Below are 14,665 nucleotides of genomic sequence, written 5' to 3'. Positions count from 1 at the left end.
GGGTGGAATGTGATGCTATTAATTGTGTTTGACCAATGACTTTGTGTTTCACCACTGCACATATTAGTTGCTCAATGTTCACCAGTAGCACATTGTATGTTTTGTTCAGCTTAGCCGCCTATTGGCTTTGACATGGCATTAGCCATTACTTTCTGTATTCAGTTTAGCCGCCTATTGGCTTTGACATTGCATTAGCCATTACTTTCTGTATTCTGCCTATTGGCTTTGACATGCTGTATTCAGTTTAGCTGCCTATTGGCTTTGACATGGCATTAGCCATTACTTTCTGTATTCTGCCTATTGGCTTTGACATGCTGTATTCAGCTCAGCTGCCTATTGGCTTTGACATGATATTAGACATTACATTTGATATTTAGTTTAGCTGCCTATTGGCTTTAACATGATATTAGACATTACATTTTGTATTCAGCTCAGCTGCCTATTGGCTTTGACATGATATTAGACATTACATTTGATATTTAGGTTAGCTGCCTATTGGCTTTAACGTGGAGTTAGACATTGCAGTTGAAACATCGCAGATGTCTGTATTTTTCCAAGCTATGTTTTTCCACAAGATGAACCAAGCTGTTTTCTTCACACCAAACTAGACATGATAAGAGAGAGTACATTTGGTGTTTTCCTTTCTGCTCAGGCTTGGGAAGAGGAGAAGTCTAGGAGATCTGGCCAGTCTCCAAAGGCTTGCTTAGTTTTCCCAAGTCTGAGAGGAAGGGGTACGCTTTCGTAAGGATGACTCGGGGCTTCAGAGATTTAGATTCGAATCTGCTTGACTTCAGGCTGGAACTAGGCGCCAGTTGCCAGTCTCCCGTTTGGGTAGATAATCTCTTTCTCGCAGTTGACCGGAGTCATCAACTTGCAGACCCCAGAAAGATGAAGCTGAGTATGTAGGCCCTGCCGCCTTGCTCAAACGGTGAAGTATTAGATTTTTTTTTTGCTTTGCTAATGTAATCATATAAAGATATACATAATCTGCTGTGTACATTGCAACTGAGAAGTACTGTGGTATATTTTGTTTTCATTGGTGCAACTACTTTTACTCTTTTGAACGTGTGCTTGAAATCTATTAGTTCGTCTCTCAAGGACTTGTGGGTGGGGAAGAATTAACAACAATAAAGGTCTTCTTTGAACTCAGAAGTGCATTCCAGAGATGTTCTGTAAGCTCTGATACGAGATAAGTAGGAAGGCAGAACAGACGGTAAGAAAAGCAGCGCTGCCCTGGGGGATTTAAACCGCCAGGACCAATGTGGCGGGAAAGCGCCGGTCCCGGCGGTGGTCGTAATTCCCCTGGAAGCGCCGCCAGCCTGTTGGTGGTGCTTCCTCCAAAACAGCCAGGGTTGTAATGACCCCCAATATATCTTTAATATTTCATGTCACACTAAGAATGTATCAGGCCAATGGTTAGTGCACACAGGCATTAATAAACATATGATATAATGTGCAATTATGGTACTCAATCAGATTACCACCATAGCACTCCCAGACATTGTATAAATAAAGAACTTAAACATGTCATGAACAATATTCAAAAGGAGAAACTTTTGGCAATACCAAATCATCATATTGCTCCCATATGATTCATAAGATGTCTGTAAACACTTGGTTGACTCAGATCATTCTGCCTAAGTAGGCTATGTTTAAAATAATTCATATGGCAGTGCCATTAAAAATATATTAATACATACAATTGTTCAACATATTACCAGAGCGCTATTATTCCTTATGGTATACTGTGCACTGTTCATTCATTAAAACACCAGGATACTGATAGATAAAATCTTCTGCCAACAGCAACTACTGTCTAGCTGGATACATGATAGCATTTAGACTAACCAGGTATATAATTCTTCATCTATGTTTAGGCTGTAGGGTGCTTTGATGCCCATCTCTAGGATACACCTTGTTTCAAGTCTCCTAACGTCTCTCTCTATCACCCCCTCTTACATCCTTAGATATTTGTGCTATGCAGCTATAGCTTAACAAGGCCTCATTCCCCAATTACATTTTTCAAAATGTCCAAGGCTAAAAATTGGGTCTCTGGTTGACTAGGGTGTGAGTCCTGGGCATGCAGCAACCACACTACTAGTCAGAGTAAGTCACAGCAACCCCCAAATTAATCTGTGTTCAGCCCCCTGGTAGCTTGGGTTACAGCAGTCAAGCTTAACTTAAAGGCAATGTATAAAGTATATGTGCAACACATCAAAGACTAAAACAGTGAAAATACCACACAAAAAGATCCCAACATCTGGTTAGAGAAATGTATCTTAATTTAATAAATAAAACAAAACTAAAATGAAAAAATCCAATTAGTAGAACCAGAGCTATTGAATTTTAAAGTTTGTAGAGTAAAAAGTGACAAATGTCATAAAGCGACAACTGTGGGGATCAGGACTTGCTGGCCTGGGAGAAATTCCCAAGTTCAGGCTTACCATAATGAAGCATGGGATGGCTTCAGGGACCCAGTTATACCCATTAAACAAAAGTACCTTTAATCCTGGGTTCCAGGACTCTGCATGGATCCGTCTGGAGGATGCATCGTGCAGCTGAAGTGATGAGTTGCTTCCAAGATGTTGTGATGCTGCAGTTTGAGGTCCTATTGCATCAACATCGAGGATCCTGTCAACAAGGGCTTGCGATGGCAAGTCCTGAGTTTGGGATGTGTTGCGCAGTCAGGACAATGCATCAGTTCCCAGGAGCTGCGACGATGCAATGCAAATCCCGTCATCGTTGTCGAGACTGCCGTCAGTGAGGGATGTGAGGTCCTGTGCCAGGGGTGCATCACGGGGTCACTTTTCCTAAGCCGTGTTTGGGTGTAATAGGAATTTGAGTCTTTTGTGACAGATCAGATGCATGCAGTTTGGTGAAACATCCGTTCTGCTCAGGATTGAGCCAGACAGCAAAGGAGATGTGTCGGTTCCACAGGATATTTAGAGGCTGGCAAAGCACCTTAGGCCCACTTGCAAGGGTCCAGCACTGGGATGGCAACTTTTGTCAGGGAAGATTCACAGATGGCAGAATACAAAGCTGTTGGAAGCTTATGACCCTGAGGCTTCAGATCAGGAGGCCAGCCAACTAGCCCTTGGAGTTACTCTGAGTTCTGGGTTCAAGAGATGCAATGCACAAATGCCCTGACTTCCCTGCCCTAGATCCAGACTCACTACAGAGGGGTATGCAGCCCTTTGTCTGGAGACCGGACACAGCTTATTCAGGTGTAAGCGAGGCTGGACCCAGCTCCTCCCTGCCATCCTTCCAGTGATGGCCCATCTAGAAACACCTAAGCTCACATTGTGTGGGGCTGTATAGGATGGACAAAATGCTGAACAATGCAAACATTCACCCCCAGTCACAGATCTGGGTTTTATCCATTGTTTGTTTGCTCACCACACCACCCCAGTTTGGAGCCAGCCACATGCAAATCAGTCTTGACTCTGCTCCCCATGGAACCAATCCAGGGTGAATGTTTGACATTGTTCAACAATCCGTCCATCATCTGTTCCTTCTGCATTGGTCACCCTAAGTGGGAAGGGTATGCCCAGACATGGTTCCCGTGCTCCTTATGCTATCAGATTCAGGCTAACTTGGCTGATGAAGCATGAACCCCCCAAACAGGAATGGCATGGCAAGCAAAAAAACGACTGATTTAGGCCCAGACATTGTTCAGCTTTCCATCCATCATCTGTTATTTTTGCAACTTTATAAAAGTGGCATTTTCAGAATAGTAATTTAAAGGCTTACTTCACCATAAGTTAATCGATAATCTTTTCATACTATGGAAAGGGACTACAACTGAAGCCACACAATTTGTGGAAGAACTTAATTACAATGATTTGAATCCAAGATGAGCAACAAAAAATAGAACTTTTAGATATGTTGGTTAAGGTAGAAGACATCAGGTTGGTGGCTACTATATATTAAACCCACTGCAGGAAACAGCATTTTGCATGCCCTAGTCTTCATTCAACTTTGATAATCAAAAGTACCCATTTGGGAAAAATTTTAGGGACAGGGAGTATGTAGTATGGATGAGAAATGCTGAAAAACTGAAGAATGGATGTCAGTAAGATTTAAAGCTAGAGGTTATTATAAAAATATTCTAAAAGCACTTATGTGCATATCCATATATGTGTATTCATTGAAAAAACAAAGGTTAAAGTAATGCTATAGTTAGGTGTACATGTAAGTTACAATATTATCATTTTGAGCTAAGAAAACAACCATAAATTCACCAGTTACAGTTAGCAAAGCTAACTATAACTTGTGCCTCCGCCATGCATAGCTTATGACCTCACAGATCACATCACTCATGACATGTTCGATTACATCATTTCTGACATCCATGATGGGGTCCTCTAGGCTTTATGAAGGCTTGGGGAGGCGGGCCTCAGAGAATCTTGTGGGAGGCTTCTTCAGTCAAGATGGAATCTGGTGCTCTACTTATCTGATATCTGCCGAAGTGACCTAGGTGAATTTTCTTTCCAAAGAAGTGGACAAGTTGCAGCCCACTTATCTCTTATACTGTGTCTTTTCTAAGGTGGAATTTCCAACATTACCTAGGAATGTTTTGACATAATCATATACCTCAGTGGATGTACTAATAAGTGAACAATATGTTTATATAGACTTCATTGTATGGGTTATGTTTGTCACGACCTTGAAAACTGTGCCTGTCCCGAGAGTGATGTTGCACTGGAGGTTTCTGTCTTTTTGTGACGGAATATATGACATATTTAGAGGTCAAAATGATGTGACATATATACAGTTCATCAGGAAGATACAGGCCACCATGTTTTAGACCTATGAAGTTAAAGACTGCCATTTGCTAGACAGGCCTATAACAAAACTTAGTCTCGTCCTGTGCAAGATGGAGTCTCCATTTATGTGTTCAAGAATCTAAGACTAAAATAAGGAAGCCTAAATGCGAATTATTAAAATAGATAAAATAATGGAATTATGGAGGGAAATTGTCAAACGATGTATAACATTCCTGGAGTGATTTCTAAATGAATAGTCACTAGATTATGAGCTGTCCCTTTCCTCCTTAGGAAAGAAGTCGTCACTCCAGTTACTGTTTCCGAAAAATTTACTTTTTTTGGCTGAAGCAAATCAATGGATTTCGGTTCCACACCTTGCAACCTTAATCATGATACGTACACCAATGTTGCTACATTCATTAAATACTTCACCCTTGTAAGTGACATAAACAAAGAGCTAAGAAACAGTGTAAAAGTAGCCACCGTCTGGTTACATGTGGGTATATAGATGTCTGTTGTACACCTACTTCATGCCGGAAAACAAATACAAAAAATCAAATATTAAACAATACATACATGTTTGATTATAGTCAATTGTTATTCCATCAATATAGTCTTCATAATTACATTGTGCATCTAATTTATATTCAAATTTAGTATTCAAAATACACATTATGGGCCTGATTTAGAAATCGCAGATGGATTACTCAGTCACAGCGGTGACGGATATCCTATCTGCCGAAATCTAATTCCTATTCTATCCTATGGGATTTAGATTTCAGTGGTTGGGATATCCATCACTAATGCGATGGAGTAACCCATCCGCCGAGTTCTAAATCAGACTAAGGCCCTAATTACAACCTTGGCGGGCGGCCAAGGCTGCCCGCCAAGGTTGAACCACCGGGCGGCCGCCAATGCAGCCGCACTCCCGCGAGGTCTATTATGATACCCCGCTGGGCCGACGGGGATCTCGCCGCAACACGGGAGCCGGCTCCAAATGGAGCCGGCGGTGTTGTGGCTGTGCGACGAGTGCAGTTGCACCCGTCGCGCTTTTCACTGTCTGCATAGCAGACAGTGAAATGCTGCATGGGGCTGTGGCAGGAGGCCCCTGCACCGACCATGCCAGTGGCATGGGCAGTGCAGGGGCCCCCAGGGGATTATGAGTCCCCCTCCCGCCAGCCTTTTTATGACGGTGTGATGCTATTAATTGTGTTTGACCAATGACTTTGCGTTTCACCACTGCGCATATTAGTTGCTCAATGTTCACCAGTAGCACATTGTATGTTTTGTCCAGCTTAGCCGCCTATTGGCTTTGACATGGCATTAGCCATTACTTTCTGTATTCAGTTTAGCCGCCTATTGGCTTTGACATTGCATTAGCCATTACATTCTGTATTCTGCCTATTGGCTTTGACATGCTGTATTCAGTTTAGCTGCCTATTGGCTTTGACATGGCATTAGCCATTACTTTCTGTATTCTGCCTATTGGCTTTGACATGCTGTTTTCAGCTCAGCTGCCTATTGGCTTTGACATGATATTAGACATTACATTTGATATTTAGGTTAGCTGCCTATTGGCTTTAACATGATATTAGACATTACATTTTGTATTCAGCTCAGCTGCCTATTGGCTTTGACATGATATTAGACATTACATTTGATATTTAGGTTAGCTGCCTATTGGCTTTAACGTGGAGTTAGACATTGCAGTTGAAACATCGCAGATGTCTGTATTTTTCCAAGCTATGTTTTTCCACAAGATGAACCAAGCTGTTTTCTTCACACCAAACTAGACATGATAAGAGAGAGTACATTTGGTGTTTTCCTTTCTGCTCAGGCTTGGGAAGAGGAGAAGTCTAGGAGAGCTGGCCAGTCTCCAAAGGCTTGCGTAGTTTTCCCAAGTCTGAGAGGAAGGGGCACGCTTTTGTAAGGATGACTCGGGGCTTCAGAGATTTAGATTCAAATCTGCTTGACTTCAGGCTGGAACTAGGCGCCAGTTGCCAGTCTCCCGTTTGGGTAGATAATCTCTTTCTCGCAGTTGACCGGAGTCATCAACTTGCAGATCCCAGAAAGATGAAGCTGAGTATGTAGGCCCTGCCGCCTTGCTCAAACTGTGAAGTATTTGATTTTCTTTTTGCTTTGCTAATGTAATCATATAAAGATATACATAATCTGCTGTGTACATTGCAACTGAGAAGTACTGTGGTATATTTTGTGTTCATTGGTGCGACTACTTTTACTCTTTTGAACGTGTGCTTGAAATCTATTAGTTCGTCTCTCAAGAACTTGTGGGTGGGGAAGAATTAACAACAATAAAGGTCTTCTTTGAACTCAGAAGTGCATTCCAGAGATGTTCTGTAAGCTCTGATACGAGATAAGTAGGAATGCAGAACATTTTGGTACCAGAAGTGGGGCAAGGTCGAATTATAGATTTCTACATGCACAATTTAAAAGTGTAATTGTTTTTTGTTGTTTGGAGAATTACAGAAGCACAGCAGACCATGTTTGTAAATGCATGTGTAGTTAAACTGCCTGATGGTGCTGTGAGAAACATGTTTTCTTTCTGCGATAAAGCATATTTAGAAAATGTGCCTTTTGGAAGAAATGATGTTCCTTTTGCCCTTGACAGCAGGGTTTGGATACTTTTATCTGCTTACAGAAAAATGCAGGAGAAATGTAGGCAGTTAGAATATGAAAATAATAATTTACGTGAGCAAATTAGCCAGAACACATTAATGCAAGATAATGCTGAAATGTATAAAAATGCTGTTTTAGAAGAATCTGTCTTTTCCCATTCCAGTAATGAGGGGGTTAAGACAGCTGTGAGACAGTCTGATTCTCTGTGTGAGCCAGGTTTTTTAGCAGTCAAAGTGCATTCCTTAACTGATAACAAAGCTCAGAATGTGATTTACGGACCGTTGCAATATGAAGTAAAACGAAAGATTTGAGAGTTTCTTACTGTTTGCACTAAGCAAGAGACACTGAGTTTCATTAGCTTGTTTGATTTTTGGAAACAGATTAGCCCTCATCTGAGTGAAATCCTGACACTTTGGTATAACGTCACTAAGAAGCTGCGCGCTTGTGATTTGGCAAATGAAATAATGCAGACTTTAGGTTTCTGCGCAGTGCAAGATGGAAACACTGATTTACATGTAAATCAGGAACAGGGGAAGAAAAGAGTGCCCCTAGCTAGGATCATACACTGGGTCTGGTACCTGCAAGACAGGGCTAGAGTACCACAGGTAAAAGAGTCACCAGTGAAATTGAGTGCACCATTTGAATTCGTGTCCACTGAGGATAAAAAGCATGTTTGTTTTACTAATGATTTATTGACGGAAATGTTGTTTTCTGTCACAGTAGAAGGAACAGAGTTGTACAATGTGTGTCAGATTTTAAAGCAAGAGCTGCTTCAGATGTGTCATTTTTACACTGATTCTTGGTTCATTGCCAATGGTTTAGCTGTTTGGTTTTCCACATGGCTTGTACATAACTGGTTCAATTCCCTTGCAGATGTTAAAGAGAAAAATTCAGAGAGAGAAGTGTTCACCCAGAATTCTGACTTAGTGGGGATGGCTAAGTGGGTGCACCAGAAATGTGAACAGCTGGGAGAAAAAGCCACTTACAGGCGGGCAGAGATGAGAGAGATGCACATTCCCCTAGATTTGATAAAAACTGTGCAGCACGCACAAGAGCAATCTGTCCCACAAGCAGTCACAGAGCAGTTGGGGAGAGAAAAGTTACCAGGACAGATATGGCAAATTGATCAGGTTTTAGGGGGAGTGATTGCTGCAGATTACCAAGGAGAAATCAAAATTATGCTGATACCTAGAAAAGAATCTGATTCATTCATACAAATTGGAGATAGAATGGCCCAACTTGTCAAAAGTGCAGTGAATGGAGGTTTGGTCAAGAATGAGTCTGCCCCAGCCCTTCTGACAGTGCAAGAAAAGGGAAGCTGTGGCGCAGCAGATATAAACCTCAGTGCTGAGATGTGGGTTGAAGCCCCAAGTGACTCTCCAGAACCTGCAGAAATTACAACAAAGGGCCCCAAAAACGTCCTGCTGATTATAAAACAGGGAAAGGAAGAGGAAGGGTACATTTCAAATGACAAATGTTATTTGCAAGAAAAGTCATACTTTTTTCTTTTGCAGATCCTACCACGTATCGCCACTGTTCCTGAGTGTGCTGTGTGGTCTCCCTTCGGGTGTGTGCGTGTGGGGTCGGGGAAGGGACCGAACCCCCAACCTGAACCTGACTGAGTAAAGTGCAAGCACCATGGATCCATTTTGCGCAAATGGCGCCTTCAGTTCAAGTTCAACTTGTTTGATTACATTCTTCCACTGGAACTAAGCAACCTTAACAGTTAACTGTCTGTGTTTTTTCGTGTGGAACTCTGACTTTCGCTTACATTCCAGCAAACCTTTCAGGTGGACCGTGCACCTTTACATGAGTAGAACTCATGCTACATCAAATTGCTATTTTAGAGACACTATAATCTCATTCAGAGTATAAAAGTTTCAGTCTTTTCTGTGTAGATGTATCTGATGTGAAAGGTTATGAGATCAATATGTTAATCCACTTCCATTGCTTTACAGTGATTGCTTTGATCATTCAAATCTGATTTGCTGATAATGTTTTTTTTTTTGTGCTGACTTTTTTTTGTTGTTTTTTTTTTTAAACAAGAGATATGTGAAACAAAAATGAATCGGTCATAGGGTGGAATGTGATGCTATTAATTGTGTTTGACCAATGACTTTGTGTTTCACCACTGCACATATTAGTTGCTCAATGTTCACCAGTAGCACATTGTGGCCCATATTTATACTTTTTGACGCTAAACTGCGCTAACGCAGTTTAGCGTCAAAAAATTTTGCGCCGTCTAACGCCATTCTGAAGCGCCATGCGGGCGCCGTATTTATGGAATGGCGTTAGACAGCGCAATCAGACCGGCGCTGCCTGGTGTGCGTGGAAAAAAACCACGTAGACCAGGCAGCTCCGGCGTTGGGAAAAAATGACGTTAGGGCGTCTTAAAATGGCGCAAGTCAGGTTGACGCTAAAAAATCGTCTTAACCCGATTTGCGCCATTTTTTCGATGCCCAGACGCCATTTCATGACTCCTGTCTTAGTAAAGAAAGGAGTCATGCCCCCTTGCCCAATGGCCATGCCCAGGGGACTTGTGTCCCCTGGGCATGGTCATTGGGCATAGTGGCATGTAGGGGGGCACAAATAAGGCCCCCCTATGCCACCCAAAAAATAAAAATATAAAAAAAATTATACTTACCTGAACTTACCTGTACTTCACTGGGATGGGTCCCTCCATCCTTGGGTGTCCTCCTGGGGTGGGCAGGGGTGGCAGGGGGGGTCCCTGGGGGCAGGGGAGGGCACCTGTGGGCTCATTCTGAGCCCACAGGTCCCTTAACGCCTACCCTGACCCAGGCGTTAAATTCAGGCGCAAATGCGGGTTTTTTTGACCCGCCACCTCCCGGGCGTGATTTTTGCCCGGGAGTATAAATACGACGCATTTGCGTCGCCGTCATTTTTTTAGACGGGAACGCCTTCCTTGCATCTCATTAACGCAAGGAAGGCGTTCACGCTAAAAAATGACGCTCTTTCTTCATACTTTGGCGCTAGACGCGTCTAACGCCAAAGTATAAATATGGCGTTAGTTTTGCGCCGAATTTGCGTCGAAAAAAACGACGCTAATTCGGCGCAAACGGAGTATAAATACGGGCCTGTATGTTTTGTTCAGCTTAGCCGCCTATTGGCTTTGACATGGCATTAGCCATTACTTTCTGTATTCAGTTTAGCCGCCTATTGGCTTTGACATTGCATTAGCCATTACTTTCTGTATTCTGCCTATTGGCTTTGACATGCTGTATTCAGTTTAGCTGCCTATTGGCTTTGACATGGCATTAGCCATTACTTTCTGTATTCTGCCTATTGGCTTTGACATGCTGTATTCAGCTCAGCTGCCTATTGGCTTTGACATGATATTAGACATTACATTTGATATTTAGTTTAGCTGCCTATTGGCTTTAACATGATATTAGACATTACATTTTGTATTCAGCTCAGCTGCCTATTGGCTTTGACATGATATTAGACATTACATTTGATATTTAGGTTAGCTGCCTATTGGCTTTAACGTGGAGTTAGACATTGCAGTTGAAACATCGCAGATGTCTGTATTTTTCCAAGCTATGTTTTTCCACAAGATGAACCAAGCTGTTTTCTTCACACCAAACTAGACATGATAAGAGAGAGTACATTTGGTGTTTTCCTTTCTGCTCAGGCTTGGGAAGAGGAGAAGTCTAGGAGATCTGGCCAGTCTCCAAAGGCTTGCTTAGTTTTCCCAAGTCTGAGAGGAAGGGGCACGCTTTTGTAAAGATGACTCGGGGCTTCAGAGATTTAGATTCGAATCTGCTTGACTTCAGGCTGGAACTAGGCGCCAGTTGCCAGTCTCCCGTTTGGGTAGATAATCTCTTTCTCGCAGTTGACCGGAGTCATCAACTTGCAGACCCCAGAAAGATGAAGCTGAGTATGTAGGCCCTGCCGCCTTGCTCAAACGGTGAAGTATTTGATTTTTTTTTTGCTTTGCTAATGTAATCATATAAAGATATACATAATCTGCTGTGTACATTGCAACTGAGAAGTACTGTGGTATATTTTGTTTTCATTGGTGCAACTACTTTTACTCTTTTGAACGTGTGCTTGAAATCTATTAGTTCGTCTCTCAAGAACTTGTGGGTGGGGAAGAATTAACAACAATAAAGGTCTTCTTTGAACTCAGAAGTGCATTCCAGAGATGTTCTGTAAGCTCTGATACGAGATAAGTAGGAAGGCAGAACAGACGGTAAGAAAAGCAGCGCTGCCCTGGGGGATTTAAACCGCCAGGACCAATGTGGCGGGAAAGCGCCGGTCCCGGCGGTGGTCGTAATTCCCCTGGAAGCGCCGCCAGCCTGTTGGTGGTGCTTCCTCCAAAACAGCCAGGGTTGTAATGACCCCCAATATATCTTTAATATTTCATGTCACACTAAGAATGTATCAGGCCAATGGTTAGTGCACACAGGCATTAATAAACATATGATATAATGTGCAATTATGGTACTCAATCAGATTACCACCATAGCACTCCCAGACATTGTATAAATAAAGAACTTAAACATGTCATGAACAATATTCAAAAGGAGAAACTTTTGGCAATACCAAATCATCATATTGCTCCCATATGATTCATAAGATGTCTGTAAACACTTGGTTGACTCAGATCATTCTGCCTAAGTAGGCTATGTTTAAAATAATTCATATGGCAGTGCCATTAAAAATATATTAATACATACAATTGTTCAACATATTACCAGAGCGCTATTATTCCTTATGGTATACTGTGCACTGTTCATTCATTAAAACACCAGGATACTGATAGATAACATCTTCTGCCAACAGCAACTACTGTCTAGCTGGATACATGATAGCATTTAGACTAACCAGGTATATAATTCTTCATCTATGTTTAGGCTGTAGGGTGCTTTGATGCCCATCTCTAGGATACACCTTGTTTCAAGTCTCCTAACGTCTCTCTCTATCACCCCCTCTTACATCCTTAGATATTTGTGCTATGCAGCTATAGCTTAACAAGGCCTCATCCCCCAATTACATTTTTCAAAATGTCCAAGGCTAAAAATTGGGTCTCTGGTTGACTAGGGTGTGAGTCCTGGGCATGCAGCAACCACACTACTAGTCAGAGTAAGTCACAGCAACCCCCAAATTAATCTGTGTTCAGCCCCCTGGTAGCTTGGGTTACAGCAGTCAAGCTTAACTTAAAGGCAATGTATAAAGTATATGTGCAACACATCAAAGACTAAAACAGTGAAAATACCACACAAAAAGATCCCAACATCTGGTTAGAGAAATGTATCTTAATTTAATAAATAAAACAAAACTAAAATGAAAAAATCCAATTAGTAGAACCAGAGCTATTGAATTTTAAAGTTTGTAGAGTAAAAAGTGACAAATGTCATAAAGCGACAACTGTGGGGATCAGGACTTGCTGGCCTGGGAGAAATTCCCAAGTTCAGGCTTACCATAATGAAGCATGGGATGGCTTCAGGGACCCAGTTATACCCATTAAACAAAAGTACCTTTAATCCTGGGTTCCAGGACTCTGCATGGATCCGTCTGGAGGATGCATCGTGCAGCTGAAGTGATGAGTTGCTTCCAAGATGTTGTGATGCTGCAGTTTGAGGTCCTATTGCATCAACATCGAGGATCCTGTCAACAAGGGCTTGCGATGGCAAGTCCTGAGTTTGGGATGTGTTGCGCAGTCAGGACAATGCATCAGTTCCCAGGAGCTGCGACGATGCAATGCAAATCCCGTCATCGTTGTCGAGACTGCCGTCAGCGAGGGATGTGAGGTCCTGTGCCAGGGGTGCATCACGGGGTCACTTTTCCTAAGCCGTGTTTGGGTGTAATAGGAATTTGAGTCTTTTGTGACAGATCAGATGCATGCAGTTTGGTGAAACATCCGTTCTGCTCAGGATTGAGCCAGACAGCAAAGGAGATGTGTCGGTTCCACAGGATATTTAGAGGCTGGCAAAGCACCTTAGGCCCACTTGCAAGGGTCCAGCACTGGGATGGCAACTTTTGTCAGGGAAGATTCACAGATGGCAGAATACAAAGCTGTTGGAAGCTTATGACCCTGAGGCTTCTGATCAGGAGGCCAGCCAACTAGCCCTTGGAGTTACTCTGAGTTCTGGGTTCAAGAGATGCAATGCACAAATGCCCTGACTTCCCTGCCCTAGATCCAGACTCACTACAGAGGGGTATGCAGCCCTTTGTCTGGAGACCGGACACAGCTTATTCACGTGTAAGCGAGGCTGGACCCAGCTCCGCCCTGCCATCCTTCCAGTGATGGCCCATCTAGAAACACCTAAGCTCACATTGTGTGGGGCTGTATAGGATGGACAAAATGCTGAACAATGCAAACATTCACCCCCAGTCACAGATCTGGGTTTTATCCATTGTTTGTTTGCTCACCACACCACCCCAGTTTGGAGCCAGCCACATGCAAATCAGTCTTGACTCTGCTCCCCATGGAACCAATCCAGGGTGAATGTTTGACATTGTTCAACAATCCGTCCATCATCTGTTCCTTCTGCATTGGTCACCCTAAGTGGGAAGGGTATGCCCAGACATGGTTCCCGTGCTCCTTATGCTATCAGATTCAGGCTAACTTGGCTGATGAAGCATGAACCCCCCAAACAGGAATGGCATGGCAAGCAAAAAAACGACTGATTTAGGCCCAGACATTGTTCAGCTTTCCATCCATCATCTGTTATTTTTGCAACTTTATAAAAGTGGCATTTTCAGAATAGTAATTTAAAGGCTTACTTCACCATAAGTTAGGATTTCAATTAAGGATTCTAGAGACACTAAACGTGAACGAGTTATCTCTTCCCATTTGGAAATTACTCCTGTAAAACGTAATAAGTCAATTCCATTGTTGTAATATGGGATAGATTGGCCTTGCAGTAGTGAAAAGTGAGTTTAAGAGTTTTTCACTGCCAGGACATGCAAAACATAAAAGTACATGTCCTACGTTTTAATACAATGAGCCCAGCCCTCTGGGCTGTCCAGGGCCTACATTAGGGGTGACCTATATGTTTCAAAAAGAATGGTTTGGGTCTAGAAGTAGATTTATTTTGCCAAGTCAAAATAGCAGTTTAAAACTGCACACACAGGCTCTGCAATGGCATAAGGCATTTCAAAGGGCTACTTCAATGGATGGCATAATCTGTGCTACAGGCCTCCAAGTCACATTTAATATACATTTAATATACATGCCTTGGGCACATGTAGTGCATGTTAATATGAACGTATATCTAAATCAAATAAGTTTA

The sequence above is a fragment of the Pleurodeles waltl genome, chromosome 1_2 (assembly GCF_031143425.1).
Source record: "Pleurodeles waltl isolate 20211129_DDA chromosome 1_2, aPleWal1.hap1.20221129, whole genome shotgun sequence".
Taxonomy (NCBI): Eukaryota; Metazoa; Chordata; class Amphibia; order Caudata; family Salamandridae; genus Pleurodeles; species Pleurodeles waltl.
Note: the sequence above shows the minus strand (reverse complement) of the source record.